This window comes from Centruroides sculpturatus, unplaced genomic scaffold (assembly GCF_000671375.1).
Source record: "Centruroides sculpturatus isolate CEXI.00-Female unplaced genomic scaffold, Cexi_2.0 scaffold1382, whole genome shotgun sequence".
NCBI lineage: Eukaryota > Metazoa > Arthropoda > Arachnida > Scorpiones > Buthidae > Centruroides > Centruroides sculpturatus.
This window is the reverse complement of record NW_019385591.1, coordinates 3,515-23,093: the sequence shown is the minus strand read 5'-3', so window position 1 is coordinate 23,093 and position 19,579 is coordinate 3,515.

The window sequence follows — 19,579 nt, the reverse complement described above, 5'->3', positions numbered from 1 at the left end:
AAAATTACTTATGTAAAAACATGTTTATAAAATGTTCAAATTAAAAATAATAGATATATAAAAATTTAAATTGTTATTAACTATAATTCACTTTATTAAGTTCTAAAATATCAAATCGTTTTCAAAATTTTATTTTCGCTAGAATTATTTTGTACAGGATGATTAAACATCCTGTACAAAATAACTTTGAGTAAGGTTAATTTGATTTAATTCAAAGTACTCTAGGGCCGCCTAATGGACATATGTCGATTAAATTTGGTAAATATGCTAGCTAATCAAGTTATGAAAAATGCATTTCTAGAAATCAAAAATTAGTTCAATATTTTCTCCATTCGGCGAAAATGTGGCGCTTTAAGATCAAAATCATAGAGAATCTGTATATAGAGAGATTGGACAGCTTGGAGCCAAGTTCCAAGTGGAACTTGACTCCAAGCTCATGTTTCTTTCAATGTTTCTTGACTCCAATGCGCCAATTGTTTCCAATGTTTCTTGACTCCAATGCGCAATTGTTTCTTGACTTCAATGCGCAATTGTTTCCAATATTTCTTGACTCCAATGTTTCTTGACTCTTTCAATGTTTCTTGACTCCAAGCGCCATGTTTCTTTCAGTCTTCTATTTGCTTGTATGTTAAACATTGAGTTTATTAACAATTGAGAAAAATTTAAGAATCGAAAAACGTTTTTTCCTTTAAAATAATTATTATCTGTAATTTTTATGTTGAATAATAAAATTGATGTTAGTTGATATAATTCTATAATTGTAAAATTACTCAATGTACTGTACAGTACATAGATTCTGCTTGAACTTTTCGATTTAGCTATAGCAATATTAAATCAGTAAATTATTGTAGATGAGTCTTTTGTCAAAAGGATATTTGTACCGTATTATATATTATAAAAAAGGGTTTAATAGCTAATTGATAAATCTATAAGAATGTAATACTTTATGTTTATTTTAAACATATATAAATTTTATTTTATTAACAAACTTATTAATAAAAAATGATTTAAAAAATTAGTATAGATGCTATATATTATAATTATAACTAGACTCCAGGCAATAAAAATCATGTAACTTATGACTTATACGATTTTCATAATTGTTTATATGATTTTTAGGGCCTAGATATCCTAGCTTTATTTACAATCTATTATTAAATATAAAATACTGTACTATAAAATTAATACTACTGTATATAATTATAATATATTCTATTAATGCTTGAATGTACTGCATTCGGCCGCCAATAAGGATCTGAAGAAGAGTTCTCAATGTAAAACTATCCTAAATAAAGCTAAAAATCCATTTAGTGCACCTGCCATAATATTAAAAAATAAAATGCTTTCTCGCTTCATCAATATTTGTACAGAAGAGAAAATTCTAAAGTGCAGTATGAGAGATATATTAAATTTATAAAAGTGCAATGAATAATTCAATAAACATAAGCAATCTAATTTTTTTTTCTCTAATCAATAAATAAAATATTTTAATGTACAGTACAATTACAATATTTACTGTGTTATTAGCGCCCAAAGAACTCTATAATAAGCTTTCGTTAAACCTAGAATGATTAAAATTTTAAGAAATTTCTAACAACTATTTTGTATTTACAACTTATAGTTTTGTTAAAGCCTGATATAGAATTTAATAACAAATGGTTCTTATTATGTAAGGGTTACAATATCTGAAGATTTAGAATAATTTCCGGTATAAAGAAGTAGAACATGAACAATTTTGTAGATGGTATTATCCATTTCTGATTTAATGCTTAGTTCACTAATTCGATTTCTATTAAGATAACGGATATTGATATTTTTCGTAATAAAACACATTTATTTAATGTAAATATATTACACAAAAACGCAAAAATATATTTAAATTATTGCATTCTTTTCTTACGTGAAAGTATTTGAACACTTCGTTGTGTTTAGAAATGGATATTGGTATTGCTTGACCACATCTGTCAAGTTGGACGAAATATGGCATAGCTGTTCAAACTCTCTCTGTACAAAGTACTTACAAAATGATAAGTTAGTAAAGCAAAACGTTACTTTACTTTTAATCCTACATCATATGTTCAATATGCGAGCAATCTGCGTTGATTNTATAAAGTAAGAATTGTTAGATTAATAAATTTTATTTCTTTTTTTTTTTTTTTTTTGGTACTATTTTCTAGTTGACAAAAACACACAAAGATTCACTTTAGATTAATCTAATCACTAATTAAAAGTTTTTGATCTTGAATAAAATCTAATATAATGATATTTTCTGCTACAGTAATTCGATATGATTAAGTTTAAAATGTTTAATGCCATAGGAACATAAAGATTAAAATTTTATGTTTTTATGGTTTAATACTAGTTATTTTATTTTATTTACTTTTTGTAGAAATAAAATTACTTATGTAAAAACATGTTTATAAAATGTTCAAATTAAAAATAATAGATATATAAAAATTTAAATTGTTATTAACTATAATTCACTTTATTAAGTTCTAAAATATCAAATCGTTTTCAAAATTTTATTTTCGCTAGAATTATTTTGTACAGGATGATTAAACATCCTGTACAAAATAACTTTGAGTAAGGTTAATTTGATTTAATTCAAAGTACTCTAGGGCCGCCTAATGGACATATGTCGATTAAATTTGGTAAATATGCTAGCTAATCAAGTTATGAAAAATGCATTTCTAGAAATCAAAAATTAGTTCAATATTTTCTCCATTCGGCGAAAATGTGGCGCTTTAAGATCAAAATCATAGAGAATCTGTATATAGAGAGATTGGACAGCTTGGAGCCAAGTTCCAAGTGGAACTTGACTCCAAGCTCATGTTTCTTTCAATGTTTCTTGACTCCAATGCGCCAATTGTTTCCAATGTTTCTTGACTCCAATGCGCAATTGTTTCTTGACTTCAATGCGCAATTGTTTCCAATATTTCTTGACTCCAATGTTTCTTGACTCTTTCAATGTTTCTTGACTCCAAGCGCCATGTTTCTTTCAGTCTTCTATTTGCTTGTATGTTAAACATTGAGTTTATTAACAATTGAGAAAAATTTAAGAATCGAAAAACGTTTTTTCCTTTAAAATAATTATTATCTGTAATTTTTATGTTGAATAATAAAATTGATGTTAGTTGATATAATTCTATAATTGTAAAATTACTCAATGTACTGTACAGTACATAGATTCTGCTTGAACTTTTCGATTTAGCTATAGCAATATTAAATCAGTAAATTATTGTAGATGAGTCTTTTGTCAAAAGGATATTTGTACCGTATTATATATTATAAAAAAGGGTTTAATAGCTAATTGATAAATCTATAAGAATGTAATACTTTNACAATTCGCACTTACAATGAAAAAAATTTCATTAAAAAATTTTTAAAATCTATCAATCTTTTATAGTTTTCATCAAATATATATCATATACATATGCATCTTGCACACTTCTGTAATTGATTGCGTCATCGTTAGTTTTGTTCTGCAGTTAGTTAGCCTCTTACCAAGCACATGCGAAGGGTAACTGTTTTATTGTAAGTATGGTCACTTCTCGACTTACGACCATTTCGACTTACGTCTGAAGTTGCGGAACCAAACCCTGTCATAAGTTGAAAAGTGATTGTATTGACTAATGCAAACATTACTTTGATATACAGTAGACCCCCCCTATAACATGGGTTCGTATAACACAGAAAAAAAAATTGCATTCGTGTTCATATAACACGGTAAAACGTCATTGCCAACTTGTGTTGTGACAGGATTGGTCGAATCTGGACCAATAGCGGATATTACACAAACCGTTGAGTTTAAACGAACAGTGGACCTACTAAAAATCATTTATTATTCAATGGCCATAAAAATTATATTTTTATTAATGATGTCTTCAAAGTTCAGCAAATTTTTTGCAGAAAAATAACTTATCAGAAAACACGTTCCAGCCGTTCTATGAGCCACTCCACGACGAAAACAAGCTTAAGCAATGGCATCATCGAACGGTGCACACTTGGTAAGTAATTCTACAATTTTTTGTTTATAGTATAGTTTATATGGATTATTCCCAAAAACTTATACTTGTTTTGGAAATGTTGAGTCAAATTAAGCTAGAATCGATTAATTTTATAAAAGAAAACCTTTCAAACAGCCTTAGGCAATGACCTTAGCCTTAGCCAAACAGCCTTAGCCATGAGCCAATCACAGCCTGGCATATGTGCAGTATAGGGACTAACCCTAAACTGCATACATGCCAGGCTGTGATTGGCTCATGTATTTAAGTGACTCACACAACACAGAATTTATATAACACGGAACGTATCTACTGTGTTATAGGGGGTCTACTGTATATACTTATAATGTATTTCATTAATGCTAGAATGTACTGCATTCGGTCGCCAATAAGGATCTGAAGAAGAGTTCTCAATGTAAAACTATCCTAAATAAAGCTAAAAATCCATTTAGTGCACCTGCCATAATATTAAAAAATAAAATGCTTTCTCGCTTCATCAATATTTGTACAGAAGAGAAAATTCTAAAGTGCAGTATGAGAGATATATTAAATTTATAAAAGTGCAATGAATAATTCAATAAATATAAGCAATCTAATTTTTTTTTCTCTAATCAATAAATAAAATATTTTAATGTACAGTACAATTACAATATTTACTGTGTTATTAGCGCCCAAAGAACTCTATAATAAGCTTTCGTTAAACCTAGAATGATTAAAATTTTAAGAAATTTCTAACAACTATTTTGTATTTACAACTTATAGTTTTGTTAAAGCCTGATATAGAATTTAATAACAAATGGTTCTTATTATGTAAGGGTTACAATATCTGAAGATTTAGAATAATTTCCGGTATAAAGAAGTAGAACATGAACAATTTTGTAGATGGTATTATCCATTTCTGATTTAATGCTTAGTTCACTAATTCGATTTCTATTAAGATAACGGATATTGATATTTTTCGTAATAAAACACATTTATTTAATGTAAATATATTACACAAAAACGCAAAAATATATTTAAATTATTGCATTCTTTTCTTACGTGAAAGTATTTGAACACTTCGTTGTGTTTAGAAATGGATATTGGTATTGCTTGACCACATCTGTCAAGTTGGACGAAATATGGCATAGCTGTTCAAACTCTCTCTGTACAAAGTACTTACAAAATGATAAGTTAGTAAAGCAAAACGTTACTTTACTTTTAATCCTACATCATATGTTCAATATGCGAGCAATCTGCGTTGATTATATGTTGAAAGTGTAATTGTCTCTCATTTCTAAGTTAGTCTGGTCTTCAGATAAGGCGAAAACTGTTGTAGCCCGAGCACATTGTTATCTGCAGTAATTTGCATAAAAGTACATCGCTGTACATATTTTTGAAGAGCCATATTTCGCCTAGTGGCGAAAAATTTAAACTAATTTTAGTTTTCCAGGAATCTATTCGCAATTGTTTGAATAAAATATATACGAAGTTTCATCGATATACTGTATGTCGATGAAACTTCGATAGTTTCAGTTTAATTATAACCACACTGTATAATAAAACANGAAAACATCAAGAAAAATTTGTTTTTCAGTTGTTCACATAAGAAAACGCCGTGACATAACGACTTAATTGACCATTAGATACAGTGCGTTACCACAAGACATTTAATCGGCTATTTCTTGCCAATGCGTGCTATGAATTTGGATCAGTATCAAAGGCATTCATAAGCTATAACATGAAGCTCATAAGTGTAAAATACGATAAAATACGACGAAACGACCCATTTAACTTTCAGAAAAGTCTTTTTACAGCTTAAGCACAATCATAAGTTTTGATTCTGAATAGAGATGGACATACCACTTAATATTTACAGAAATGTTTACAATTTCAATATCTTCACGTTTGTAAAGTGAATATTAATTTAATGGTTTCGATTTTAGAATTCCTCTAAACATTAATGTTCATATTATACTATCAAAGTTGAAATTTAAACATTTCAATATTGTAATTTAAATTTATGTATTCAAAATTTAAATGCAAAATATAACATTATTTTCACAAATGGATCTTTTAGAATACCATGTTCAATGCAATATTTTACAAAGTACAGAAGTTTCTTATATTCCATTTAAAACTAGTAAATATTTAATATACAGTATTCTTTTTAAAATTGAATTTATTGTTAATAGAAAATATTTACATGTTTTTATACAATTTATTTAGTAATTAACATAAACGGAAAATTTCAAACATCAATTTGTATATATTATACATTTTAAATATGTACTTTGTGATATGTTAGAATGATATAGGCTAAGTTTTTATCAATTTTTTGTATAAAAAACTTAAAATTATAACTCAAAAACTAAAAGATAAATATCATTTTAATGCTAATAGCAGTAATTATCAGCTTAATTTTTATGTTTTTAAATTTAGTCCAACTTATATTTTGGTCGCATGATACAAATTCTATTATAAAATATAAGATTTTTAAAACAATATTTTTATAAATATATATATTACAATAGTAAAATCTATTTTATAATTCGAATAAATTAAACAACATGCTTTATAATTAATTATTTATTTATTACGAATAGTTTTTTTCTTCGATATAGATTATTTACAGCAAATTTCTGTATATTTATTATATTTATTATTTATAAAAATGAATAAAGGATTAAACATTTTGAAATAATTTATTGTATGGTATAACATATTAAATATTTAAAACTATATATTTTAAGAATTTATTTAAATTAAAACTCAGTTTTAAATATAATTAATAATCTGGACATTTAAAACTTTGTATTTGAGTATAAATTACTTCAACCATTTTTCCTTTGTGGACTATTTATTTCAATATAAAAACTTAATACATTTTACTACTAATTCAAGAGACAAATTAGAAGGAAACATTATAATTCGAAAACTATATAAATGTCGACATTTATTTGTAGTAAGGGAAAAATTTTTCACAAGTAATGTCGTAATTGATGAATAGCAAATGCACTTTCAAGTATAATCTAAACAAATTTAAATGTAAATTTTCTTTGTAAATTTGTTTAAAGTTAGAAAAAACTATCACACTGTAAACATCATAAGTGGTCTTTACCTTTACTTATTTCTTACTTTTTCTTAATAGCTATACGAAGTTTACATATCAATTTTTAAATCTATCCTAATATCCTGCAAGAAGTACACTTTAGGAAGAAAGAGGGCAATTGGGAAATAGATTCTATCCAGCCTCTTAATGATGGCAGTGAGTCACATCTCAATAATGGAGGTTTACTAATCAATTTACGAATCGATAATCGAGTTTATGATTTGCAATATTTCTTAATATATAAGGATAAAGTAGAAATTTAATGAGCGTAGAGATTTGGAAAACTTTTCGAAAATAATATAAGAATTTATATATCCTTAAAAATAATAATGCATAACAAATAGGAATAAATAAATTCTTAAGAAATTTCCTTATTTTTCTGTCAAACAATTTAGTTTTTCTGAATTACATAAGTTCTGAGTTATAATCAAAAGCGGAATTTTGAAAAATTTATGGAAATTCAGAGAATCACTACTGTTTGGTTATGCAGAGTTCTTTTATTCATAAATGAAGAAACTCTCACATAATCATAAACTGATAAAGAAACTCAAAAATAAAGATATTATTCATGAATTTGCAAGAAATTATAAATAATTTTTTTATATTTAAATTTTCATATTCATTAATATTTACGTTTCCACGTTATATTTCTAAATGACTTCTTTTTACTTTATCTTCTTTTATATACTTATTTTAATACTTATCGCTATTATAATCTATTTTATTATTACTTCGAATATCCGATTTCTCAAATTTATTATAAATATGTTTATATAATATCCGGAAGTACGTAAAAGTGATGAGGAAATAGCGTTAATTTTTAAGTGATTTAAAATGTATTTTAATATTTAAAATATATTGTTATATGTAGTTTCAGTTAGAAAATAGAAGTAGACAATAAGTAGTTATTTTTATTTTGTTATCTTGAAGATAATGAGTTATTTATGTTGATATTATTTTACTTTTTCTTCAAATACAATCTCTTAAAAGTACCTATTCAAATTCTCATTCGCTGTTTTTTTCTTTTTTATTTGAGTGATATTTGTTTGATTAACAGAGCTTTAGAATAGCTATCCGTTGTAAAAGCTCTCCGTATTGTAAAGAGATGAAACTAGAAATTAGATTCAAAGCAGCTTCTACTTTCTTTTCTTTCACTTTAATTTTATGGTTGGTTGGATTAAGCTTAATCTCTTTGAAGATTTTTCAACTCGTAGCCATACAAACTACAAAGTTGTTTGAGAAGTAGCTAAGCGACGTTCTGTTTAAAAAATAATTGGGAATGAATAAATCCTATTTGAATTAATCTCGTTAAAGTATTTGAATTTTAAAATTTGAGATATAACCTAATTGGAATTTAGATATTAGACCTATTTAATTATTCATAGTTTAGACGTTTTTTATACGAAAATGTACATTTAAAAGTATATGATAGAAATTAATAATTGAATGTATNATTATCTGCAATATCTTTTCGATCATCGCGATTATTACAGGAAAAGAAATAGATGAATAAAATACAACGGGATTATTTCCAGTATCATTAGCATATAAGTATCAGTTTTCGAAAGAAACCGAATTCAATTCCCTTTATGCAATGAAAATAAACATGATACAATTTCAAAATAAAGTATAGGCTTATATATAAAACTTATTCAGTTAAACGAAACACATATAAATATAAAAAGAACAATGTTTTTACTTTTCGAAAATTTCGAAGGTATATATATATATACCTTCGAAATTTTAACCATCTTCACTGAATTTTAAATAAGGTAAAAACATTGTTCTTTTTATATTTATATTTGTTTCATTTAACTGAATAAGTTATATATATATATGCTTTATTCTGAATTTGTATCAATTGTATCATGTTTATTTTCATTGCACAAAGAGAATTGAATTCGGTTTCTTTCGAAAACTGATACTTATATGCTAATGATACTGGAAATAATCCCGTTGTATTTTATTCATCTATTTCTTTTCCTGTAATAATCGCGATGATCGAAAAGATATTGCAGATAATCTAAATAAAAATGAATAATTATCTTCAAGAAAAAATTTCATTATTGAAAGATTAAAATTTTTTAATTTTTTTTTGGAAGAGAGAGAATAATACTGTTTTTAAATAAAAACAGATTATCACTAAATTTAATTATCTTCATATGAATAATTTTTATTCATATTTAAAAAAGTGCATCTTAGTTACTGTACATTAAAAATCTAATGGAATTTAAATAAATCTTGCTTTTTTAATTAAATTAGTTTTTATATGTAAATTGTACTATTGCATTCAATAGTTTCCAGAATTTAATTATATAACTAGTTTTTAATTGAAAACATTAAATTTAAATAAATTTAAATACAATTTAAAAAATAAAAAAGGTTTTTTATTTAAAGTCTTATTTTTGTTAGAAATAGGATTATACAATTGTAAAAATATATTAGTGCTTACATTTATTTTTTGTTAAATAATTCAAAACTAAGAAGATAGTCCCCATAAAGTTTCTTATAATTCCTCTTTTAAGACAAAATTTTTCAAAACCATCATTCAATAACCATTAAGGAAAATAAATTTGAAACATGCTTTACTTTCATCATTCATTTTCTTCTGAAATTTATCCCCATATTCTTGAATACAAAAGATTTATTGCATTAAAACAAAATGATAGCTTTGAAGATGAAGGAAATAGTTGATAAATTAAGTTTGTCTCTCATTGCTATCCTTTATATTTTGTCGGCAAAACTTTGTTTATTACTTACATACATTGTAAGTACAATGCATTTGCTTAATGGAAATAGAAAAAAGTTTTCATCATGTAAGCGAATTCTATTAGCCTACATGGCTTATGTAAAAAATTTTAATTAATTTTTATAGTATTTTATTTTTCATTTGTATTGTATTATCTTTATTTTAAAGACATTTTAATTATAGTGATAGCTATAATTAAAAAATGAAATATAAACAAGAAGAAAATAAATAAATTTGATCATGAAATAAATCAAACATGTTAAATGAAGTTAAATAGACTAATTATGTTCTATACTTTTACAATACACTTAAATAAAATATATTTTATAAATCTTGAATTAAATATATAAATTTGATGATCGTTATAGTTATAACGTCATCTTAATAACAGAGAAAGAAAAAAATCTTTGCTGTAAAAAAACAATTAATCTTAATGTTACTTTTCATAAAAGAGTCGAAAACATTAAATTCTTATAATTTCAAATTAAATTATTGGGGTTTTGCTTTTAAAACAATTATAAATTAATTTATTTTATTATGCTAAAGATTAATAGAAAAATGTTTTCAAATTAAGGAATATAACAACTGCCTGAAGTACTTGATAAATAGCTGCTTTCTCTTGTCAAGAGAAAAGTATTGGTTCCTATCGACGTTAAGGAGATTCCTATACGACCAATATCTTCAACATATCGCTCAGAAGTCAAGATAGCTGCTTTCAGTGATGTATCTATAAATTCCATGTTTCTCTGACCATAGCCTCTGGCCTGTCTGAACTGCATTCTTTGATATTTATTATAGAAATTCTATAATTAGTTTTATCTATTGTATACATATAAATGAATTTCAATAATTAAAAGCTACAACTATTTCTATTGAGTCTTAAAATTATAAGTTTAAAATACGAAATTAAGTAGATATATTAACAAACATATTTGCAAAAATTGTTTTTATAATTTAATACAATACAATATGTATTCAATTTATTTAATTCATTCTTAAATCGTTTAAAATAAAATTTAAGTTCTTTAAACTCAGAAATGTAAAATAAATTTAACTTAATGTTAAGAAATTTCTTTGTCTGTAAATGTAAATAATTTGATTTTCATCTAGTATAAAAGATTATTTAATTAAAACTCTATTCAAATTAATTAAATATTAAATAAGTTATTTTATTGTATAATATAAATTATAAGAATTCTATTTTCTGTAATATTTCTTTCCAAAATTAATTTTTGTTTTATATATTACGCCAAACAAATTAACAAATTCAACGTTGTTCTAGATAGGAACTTGAAAAATATAAGTATATAATAAATAAAAGTTGATGATAATAACCATGCTACCGTCGTTGATTTTCAATTTTTGTTGCTTCATTTCTTCGAAGTCTAACAGGACAGGGAATTAGAGAATATTTTAATTTCTTAATACATTGGATAAACAAGAAATTTTCATTAAGTTCTATTAATTAAGGTAATATTTCAACAGTCTATTTCATTTAAAAAGGAGATTTTAATCAAAAATACATTTATATTTTACTAATATTTATAAAATCTACAACACGCTATTTAAAACACGTACGTAAGTATATACTGTATATTTTAATAAAGTATACTAAAATAGAGGAAAAACTAGTTGATATTTATTTATCATTTTAATATTTTCTGTAAACATTTCATGAATAAATTTTCATTTTTTCTCTCTAAGTAATATCGAAATGATTTGTATTATTTGCATTTTTTTAATCAAATACTATAATATATTCGTTTCTTTTCGGTAAAGAAGCATCGCTAACATTTTGTGCTAGTGACATATGAAGTGTGAAAACTAAGATGACTTTCCAACCTCAAAGTAGAAAGTCTTCTGTAGCATTGTGATTGATGATTTGGATTCTCGAAAAGAGTCGAATCAAGAATAAAAGTCTAATCGCTCAGTCGTTCAACTTTTTATAAGTAAAGAATTATTTCAATATAGTTTATTTTAAAATGATCAAATATAACATTGTGAATAAATAAGTTAAAAATAAATAAGTTTGGAAAAAGTTATTATAGTGAAAATATATTTATAAAATCGTTTGAAGCCTTAACAATATAAAGTTTCAAACGAATAAAGTATTTCATATTTGAAAAAAGAAACAAGAATCAACGAATCCTATTTATCATCAAATATATGATGCCTCGTGGGTTTTTCTGCTTCGAATAGAAGAGAGCGCGATGATAGTTCTGAGATTTTCCAAAACGTCAGCAAAAATATCAGCCTTAAAGAGACTTTCCATTGGAAGACTTTGTGTTAGATACTACTGCCCTTAAAGACTTCACTCTATGATCCAAGCGTTATCGACATTTTCCTCTTTGTCTGAACAGTTCTATAGAACTGGAATCCAGCAAATTTTGTCCAAACTTTTACTTACTTTTAGCAGCTTACTGAATAAGTTATAAAGTTTATCTTTTAGATATTTGAAACTGAAAATAATTCAACAAATATCCATGTATCACTCAATGTTAGATAATAAAGATAAAATGAATTTTATGATACTTTTCAACTTGATAAATAGGATCCTTAATCCACGAAATAAACTAATTCGGCAGCGTGTTTCTTCTGCTATTCTCTATTGAAATATGTAACATTATGCCGTAATAAATTGATAATAACTGTTACATTAACAATTTATGACTTCGTGATACTTACCAGTAAATTGTACACCGAATTCAATATTTCTTATATGGATGAGCGTATTGGGAAAACAAAATAGGAAGATGAAACCTAGAAGTTCCGAATACATGAATAAATTCGAGTCTGAAAATATTAAAACATTGAAAAATATTGCTCGAAATTTATCTCGTGGATATTAAATTTATCCAAAGTTGGATGAGTTAATTAAGCATTAATATGGCAGGTTTTATAGACTTTATATTGCAACAATTTCATCATTTAAAATTACTTAATTTATTCTTTACATGAGTTATAATAACTTTATTTATAATTTTATTTACAACCCATCCATTTACTAATTAAAATAAATAGATATAAACAGCTTTTATAAACTGTAAAAATATTCTTTTATTTCTATTTACATTCCTCAGTGAAAATTATGAAAAATTCAAGCTTAAATTCAAATTACTCTAAATATTTACACAACCTTTATATGAATTATTTAAATTCCAGATATTCGTTTGCATACAGCTTCTTAGTATTTTCATGGCGCATTCATTCGGTCAGTTCAAGTATTTATCATTATGATAAACCACTTCATTTTTCCAGAGAAAATAAATTATACTAATGCACAATCTTAATGTTACTTTTCATAAAAGAGTCGAAAACATTAAATTCTTATAATTTCAAATTAAATTATTGGGGTTTTGCTTTTAAAACAATTATAAATTAATTTATTTTATTATGCTAAAGATTAATAGAAAAATGTTTTCAAATTAAGGAATATAACAACTGCCTGAAGTACTTGATAAATAGCTGCTTTCTCTTGTCAAGAGAAAAGTATTGGTTCCTATCGACGTTAAGGAGATTCCTATACGACCAATATCTTCAACATATCGCTCAGAAGTCAAGATAGCTGCTTTCAGTGATGTATCTATAAATTCCATGTTTCTCTGACCATAGCCTCTGGCCTGTCTGAACTGCATTCTTTGATATTTATTATAGAAATTCTATAATGAGTTTTATCTATTGTATACATATAAATGAATTTCAATAATTAAAAGCTACAACTATTTCTATTGAGTCTTAAAATTATAAGTTTAAAATACGAAANATTTTTAGTTTACTTCATTAATTTTAATTTTAATTTTAAAATTTATATTAAAATTAAGTCGAATAAAAATCTGAAGTTTTAATAAATTCTAAGAAAAAAATTATTGTAAAAAACTCTTGTAAAGTAACATGATATGTTAAAATAAGTTATTTTTAATATGTTGTAAAGTATGATTTTTTTACTTAGGATTCATAGACATCAATAACAACTCAGGTATGTTACTAGAGTTTATTTGAAAATGCTAGTAGACGTATGTTATTTCCATAAAGTTTCCATGCATGCAGCAACTGAAGATTGTCAATTCATATAAAAATATTTGGCGTATGACATGTTTAAAATTTAAATTAAAGCAAACTTTGCTTTCTTATTTTTACCATTACTCATATATTATTCATTTAACTGACAATTACATACTTCATCTAGTAATTTAGACATTGTAATTCTCTGGTTAAATAAGAAAAAATGATTATCTAAAACCAAAATTACTAAAACTAAACTAAATTAATGTGTTTAAGAGTTTTAAATTATATTAATCATTTAGATTATTTTTATCATTATCATTAATTCTACATCACTAATGAAATTCTGTTTAGAAGAATTTAAATATTTATAAAATGTGAATATGTTTGTAAATACGTTTAAAAATAACATTTTATTCTACTGAGAACTTATTTCTAATACCGGTATTTCAGTTGTTTTAAAAATCAAATTAAACTGGTTACTTCTAACCTCTCTCTTGCTTAAGCGTTAATAAAAAAGTCATTAATAAAATAATAAAATTAAATATTCTTGTTAAATAATAAAATAAACAAATATATTAATTTTACAAATCTGATTCGAATGTTGATATGCAAACAAAACATAGACTTCTTTTATGAGAATTTAATAATAATAAAATCGATTATTAAAAGCTATAACAGCAGATATACAGACTTTATTCACCAATAGTAGATATTTTTTCATTTCTTTTAAACACACATACGGTATATATTTATGACGTCAGCCTAGCACTCTAGGGGACCCAGGATATACATCCACGGTAGCCGAACTACGGCTCGCGAGCCGCAAGTATTTCATCTAGACCCTTACTGTAGCTCCCGTAGAGAGTACTGATGCGATTTCTTTCTGTATATATATATATATTATCCATTGTGGGTTCGGCAAGACCCACAATAGAAGTGACTGGGTAGTGGATTCATATCCACCGTTCGGTTTATGGCTATGTCTAGGACAAGAACGACCAGATGGTGGGGAACAGGCTCGGCATTTGCAAAACGGACCGTCAATGAAGAATTCCTGGGGTTTTTCGACCGCTCGAAATCGATTCTGGGTTTAGTAGAGAGACAGGATAACGCCTTAACTGTTTTGGCCTTTCGGATCGTCTATTAATATATTAGTTACAAAGAAACTATGACAAACACATAAAATATCACCTATATTTGAATATGTATTTAAATTTTTAATATATAAATGTGTTAAAGATTAAAATAAGATACGCAATATCATAAGATCTAAAAAATCTAAAACCAAATTTATTATTAACGCATCTATTGTGTTCACATAAGTTTTACGTTTAGGAGTAAAAACATGGGCTTTTGACTCTCAGTAAAAGAAATAAATAATAAAGAATTTTGAAAAATAGAAAAAATAAAAAATAGAATACGAATTGCAGAACCATTAAACATGATTTTTAACGTTGTTTGCTAAAACAATGAAAAGTATAAAAAATTTCGTGTTAAGTCCTAATATGTACTTTATGACTACTCCCGAACGATTTTATATATTTACCTGGAAGCTCAGATTAACATTTAATCTCTAAAATTTTTTCAGAAAATCAGAAAATTAAATATCAAATAACTTTTTAGTGTAACTGTTATCTCTGTTTTAAAAATAGTATCACATTTATTTGAATTAAAAAAAAATTTAATATTACATAAATACTTAATATTCATTTACTTAGTCAAATCGAACCAATGAATACGAAATTAAAAATTATTTGTTTCAAACAATAAAACATTATAAAGCCAGCTACACAGGTATTGGTATACACGAACGTGTGGATGAAAAAACTGACAATTTTGTCATTCACACGTTCGGGTATAACGGAAAAGCTCGCTTGTTCAGGTATACCTGTCAGGTGTACCGGTACGTGTGTAGCCAACTTAACAATGAATGACTAATTATTGCATAAATATATTAATAATTTTAAAAAGAAACCCAAATGGGATCAGAATCCATATTCTTCGATGCATATTTCATCTGTTTGGACCTTTGTTTCCTTCTTTAATCCGATTAGTGGTTGATTAGTTATTATTAATTAAACTTTTATTAATTTACTTATTATTAATATTATTTATTTATTTATTAAGTTATTGTTTATTGTATTAGGTGTAGCAGGCCAAATGCACCTCGTCCTAAAATGACCATTTTGCAGCTATTTATTAAGAGCTTCGCTAAAATAAGACTACACCTACAAAAATAAATAAAACGCAAATATGAATTTACAAATAACAGAGAAAATAATATATAAAATTTCTTTACTGATTATGTATACAAAGTGATAAAATAGGAAATTGAAAGTTTATTTTTCTAAATATATTTAAGAAAACAATAAAAATAGTTGTAAAGTGGTTTATGAAGTGAGAAAGGATAGCGAAAGTTCGAGAAGTTGATCTTCAGTTAATTTCCAGCTGATTTCCAGAAAATAAATCGCTGATACTCATGTATAACACAATCATAGATTAGGTGTTCACTGTCTAGAGACAGTTAAGCTGTCTAACTTCTGAGATGNGTATTCTATTAATAAAAAAAATAAAAATTTAAAAATTATCTAAAATTTTTCTTTGAATGAATTACATGTCTATGTTATTGTGCAACTTCTATCATACAGATACTATATTTAGCTATAGAATTCTGTTACTAATTGGATACTTAACTGAAAGCAACATATATTAGGTATTTATTTCAATCACAAAAATGTCTTTCATGCTTATTTTTTCTTACATATCTTTTTCATTATGTTCTCTTCTCATTTAACTCCACAAAAAATAACAAAATTGTATGTTCGCTTTTCTTATTTCCTGAAATTTTATTACATATCAGATGCATATGTTTCAAACGAAAGTCGCATGAGATTCTTAAAAACATATTCTAAGAATACGTAACTTATTTCTGAAAATCTTTCAATAGAAACAGCTATCGATCATTAGAGTCCAAAGCTTTTAATTATTTAAAACAGTTTATTTGAATAAATTAACACAAAATTGATTTTTTAATAATAGAAACTTGTATTTGCGAATTAGTGTAATAAATAAAAAGTTTACTGTTGCATTCACTTTCTTTATTTTATTTGTTAACTCTCTGAAATTTAAAGATTTAAATATTTGAAAGTTTCACGAATCGTTATATCCTATATCACATTTCTATTATGTCATCTAGTTTATTAGAGAAATTTCTAATAAATTTCGTCATACTTTTAGTTATATATGAAATATAAATTGGTAGCTTTTACGTCATAAAATAAAATTCTGTCATGATGCTGTCATCTTAGATAATATCATTTTATGTCCAAAATTCTATCGTTATTTATTATTTGCTGTTTTTGTACTTAGTGCTTAGCTCCATATCTGATATTGATCTAATGACGAATATGGTAAAGGTGTTCAAATCTGGTGATCCGGGTTTGAGTCTGGTCAAGAATCTTTTTTTATTGACTATCTGGAATATATTAGGCTCGCCCCTCACCACTCCGACGCTCTATTGCTGACTTGCCCGAAACAAATATTTAACATATTAAATATATCATACAATAACTGGCACCTAAAATTGTCCTGTATTACATCAGAATTCTGTAATATATTAATCTATATATGTTCATTTATATATACAACCGTACGCCGATATTCGAACTCCCTTGAACCTATTTGCCTCTTCAGTGTCCATTGCTGTATTCGAATCGAATAATTCCAGTCTTACGAATTTCTTCGAAGCACATTTGTAAAAAATTCCAAAGCCACTCTAAGCTGAAATTTTAATGTTAATGAAAGAATAAAAATGTTATTGCTAACATCTTTATTCTTTCTAAAATTAATATTTCAATTTCTTTCACAAAGTAATACTGAAAACAATTAAATATTAAAAGTGACAAAAATTAATTTAAAACAATTATTTATTGTGACTTCGTCACAATGTCATGCTGTAATTTTTAATCATATTTTTAATTAATTTAATTTAAAATATATGCTCTCTACCTCAAATTAGTTGTGTCTTGTCCCTCCCTGTACATGATACTTTTCCTTTAGCAACAGAGTCGGTCCTATTATCTATCTAGCACCTTACAGGGAAAAATTTAAATTGTAATAACATGACTTCCTGTTTGTATCGGAGGTTCATATATAGTTAATCGAAGCTCCTAATTTTCTTATTAAATAATGTAAATATTCATATCATATATCAATTATTGTTTCGGAAAAAGAGTGTTTTAAATTAATCGTAAATCCCAAGAGAAAAACAGGTAAGTTGATTCATAATAAACTTAACAGGGCATTGTTTATTGATAATATTAATAGAACTTAAACATTTTTATCGATTTATTCCATACTTTTATAGTTAAAAACTGTATTTTAACTTAAGTTGAACTACATATTCTGTATCCATGTTCTTGTTCACTGAAGAATGTGAGATAAAATGTAAAATTTAGACTTAAAAATCATGTAATTAACCTTATCTCTGTTTTTATAATGTTATAGAACTAACTTGACACGTGACATTTGAAATTAATTGAGGATATTGAGGTTAAAGTTACAGTCTAATTATATACAGTATTTTAATATTTGATAAAATTTTGTCTCTCGGAAATAAAACAAACATGAANGCATAAAAAATGCAATGAAAAATACGTTCAATTAAATATTATTAACCACCTGATTTCATAAAGTGTTAAATATTATATTGAACATTTACATTAAAATATAACTTATGAATCATATAGCAGTTTTCACTACGTTTGAATTATTTGTGTGAAGTTTTTCGAAGAAACAAAATACAAAGTGCTATGTTATTATAAATATAGGCATTACTATACATTTATTTATTATAAATTACTATTTTTATATCTTTTTTATAAATTTATAAAACAGATATTGTTATAAATTTTGAATTATGGATGTAGCTAAAAATTTATAGTAAATACCAATTCCTGAAGGTGGAAGATGAAAGAAGTTTGAAGAAAACTGCGTGACGAAGCATCGAAGTTTTTATTTTAATATTATTTTTGTGAATTTCGCAAATAAATATACAATGTAAAATAGCAGGTTAATAATAAATTTTGTTTCGAAACATTATAATGTATTTTATTACGTAATATAACACAAATATTAAAGATTAATGTGGTTACTTAACTTAAAAATAAGGTTAGTTTCGATATAATAAATTATGTTATAGCATGTCATCTTGTACTGTACGTCTTAAACACCCCGTTACACTGCAATATCTTAAATAATATATGTTGTCCCATTATGAAATAATCAATTTAATTATAGTGACTGCAATTTAAATACCATAATCAGTCTATACATAACGTGATACTAATAGATTAGTAATAAAAATTATAGTGTGTCGTATACACTAAAATAAAGGAACGTTGATACCATCTGTGCAAGTCCTTAATCAGTAACTTTAAAATATTTATAATAAATGCGTGTAATATTTTAAACATAATGTGAAATATATTTTTTAAATTTTAAATTTTATGTGGAAATTTTTTCATGCATCAAAAAATTTTAAATTTTATTTTATCACAAACTTTACACTCTGTAGCATAACCAGATCAAAAGTAAAAAGGAGACCAACTTAAAATTTAATATAAATCACTACAAATTTTAATAAATTTTCGCTCGTTGCAATTACTTCAATAATGGATTATAACAAATCTAAATATATAAAATTACTTGTCCTGACTGACTGACTGATGT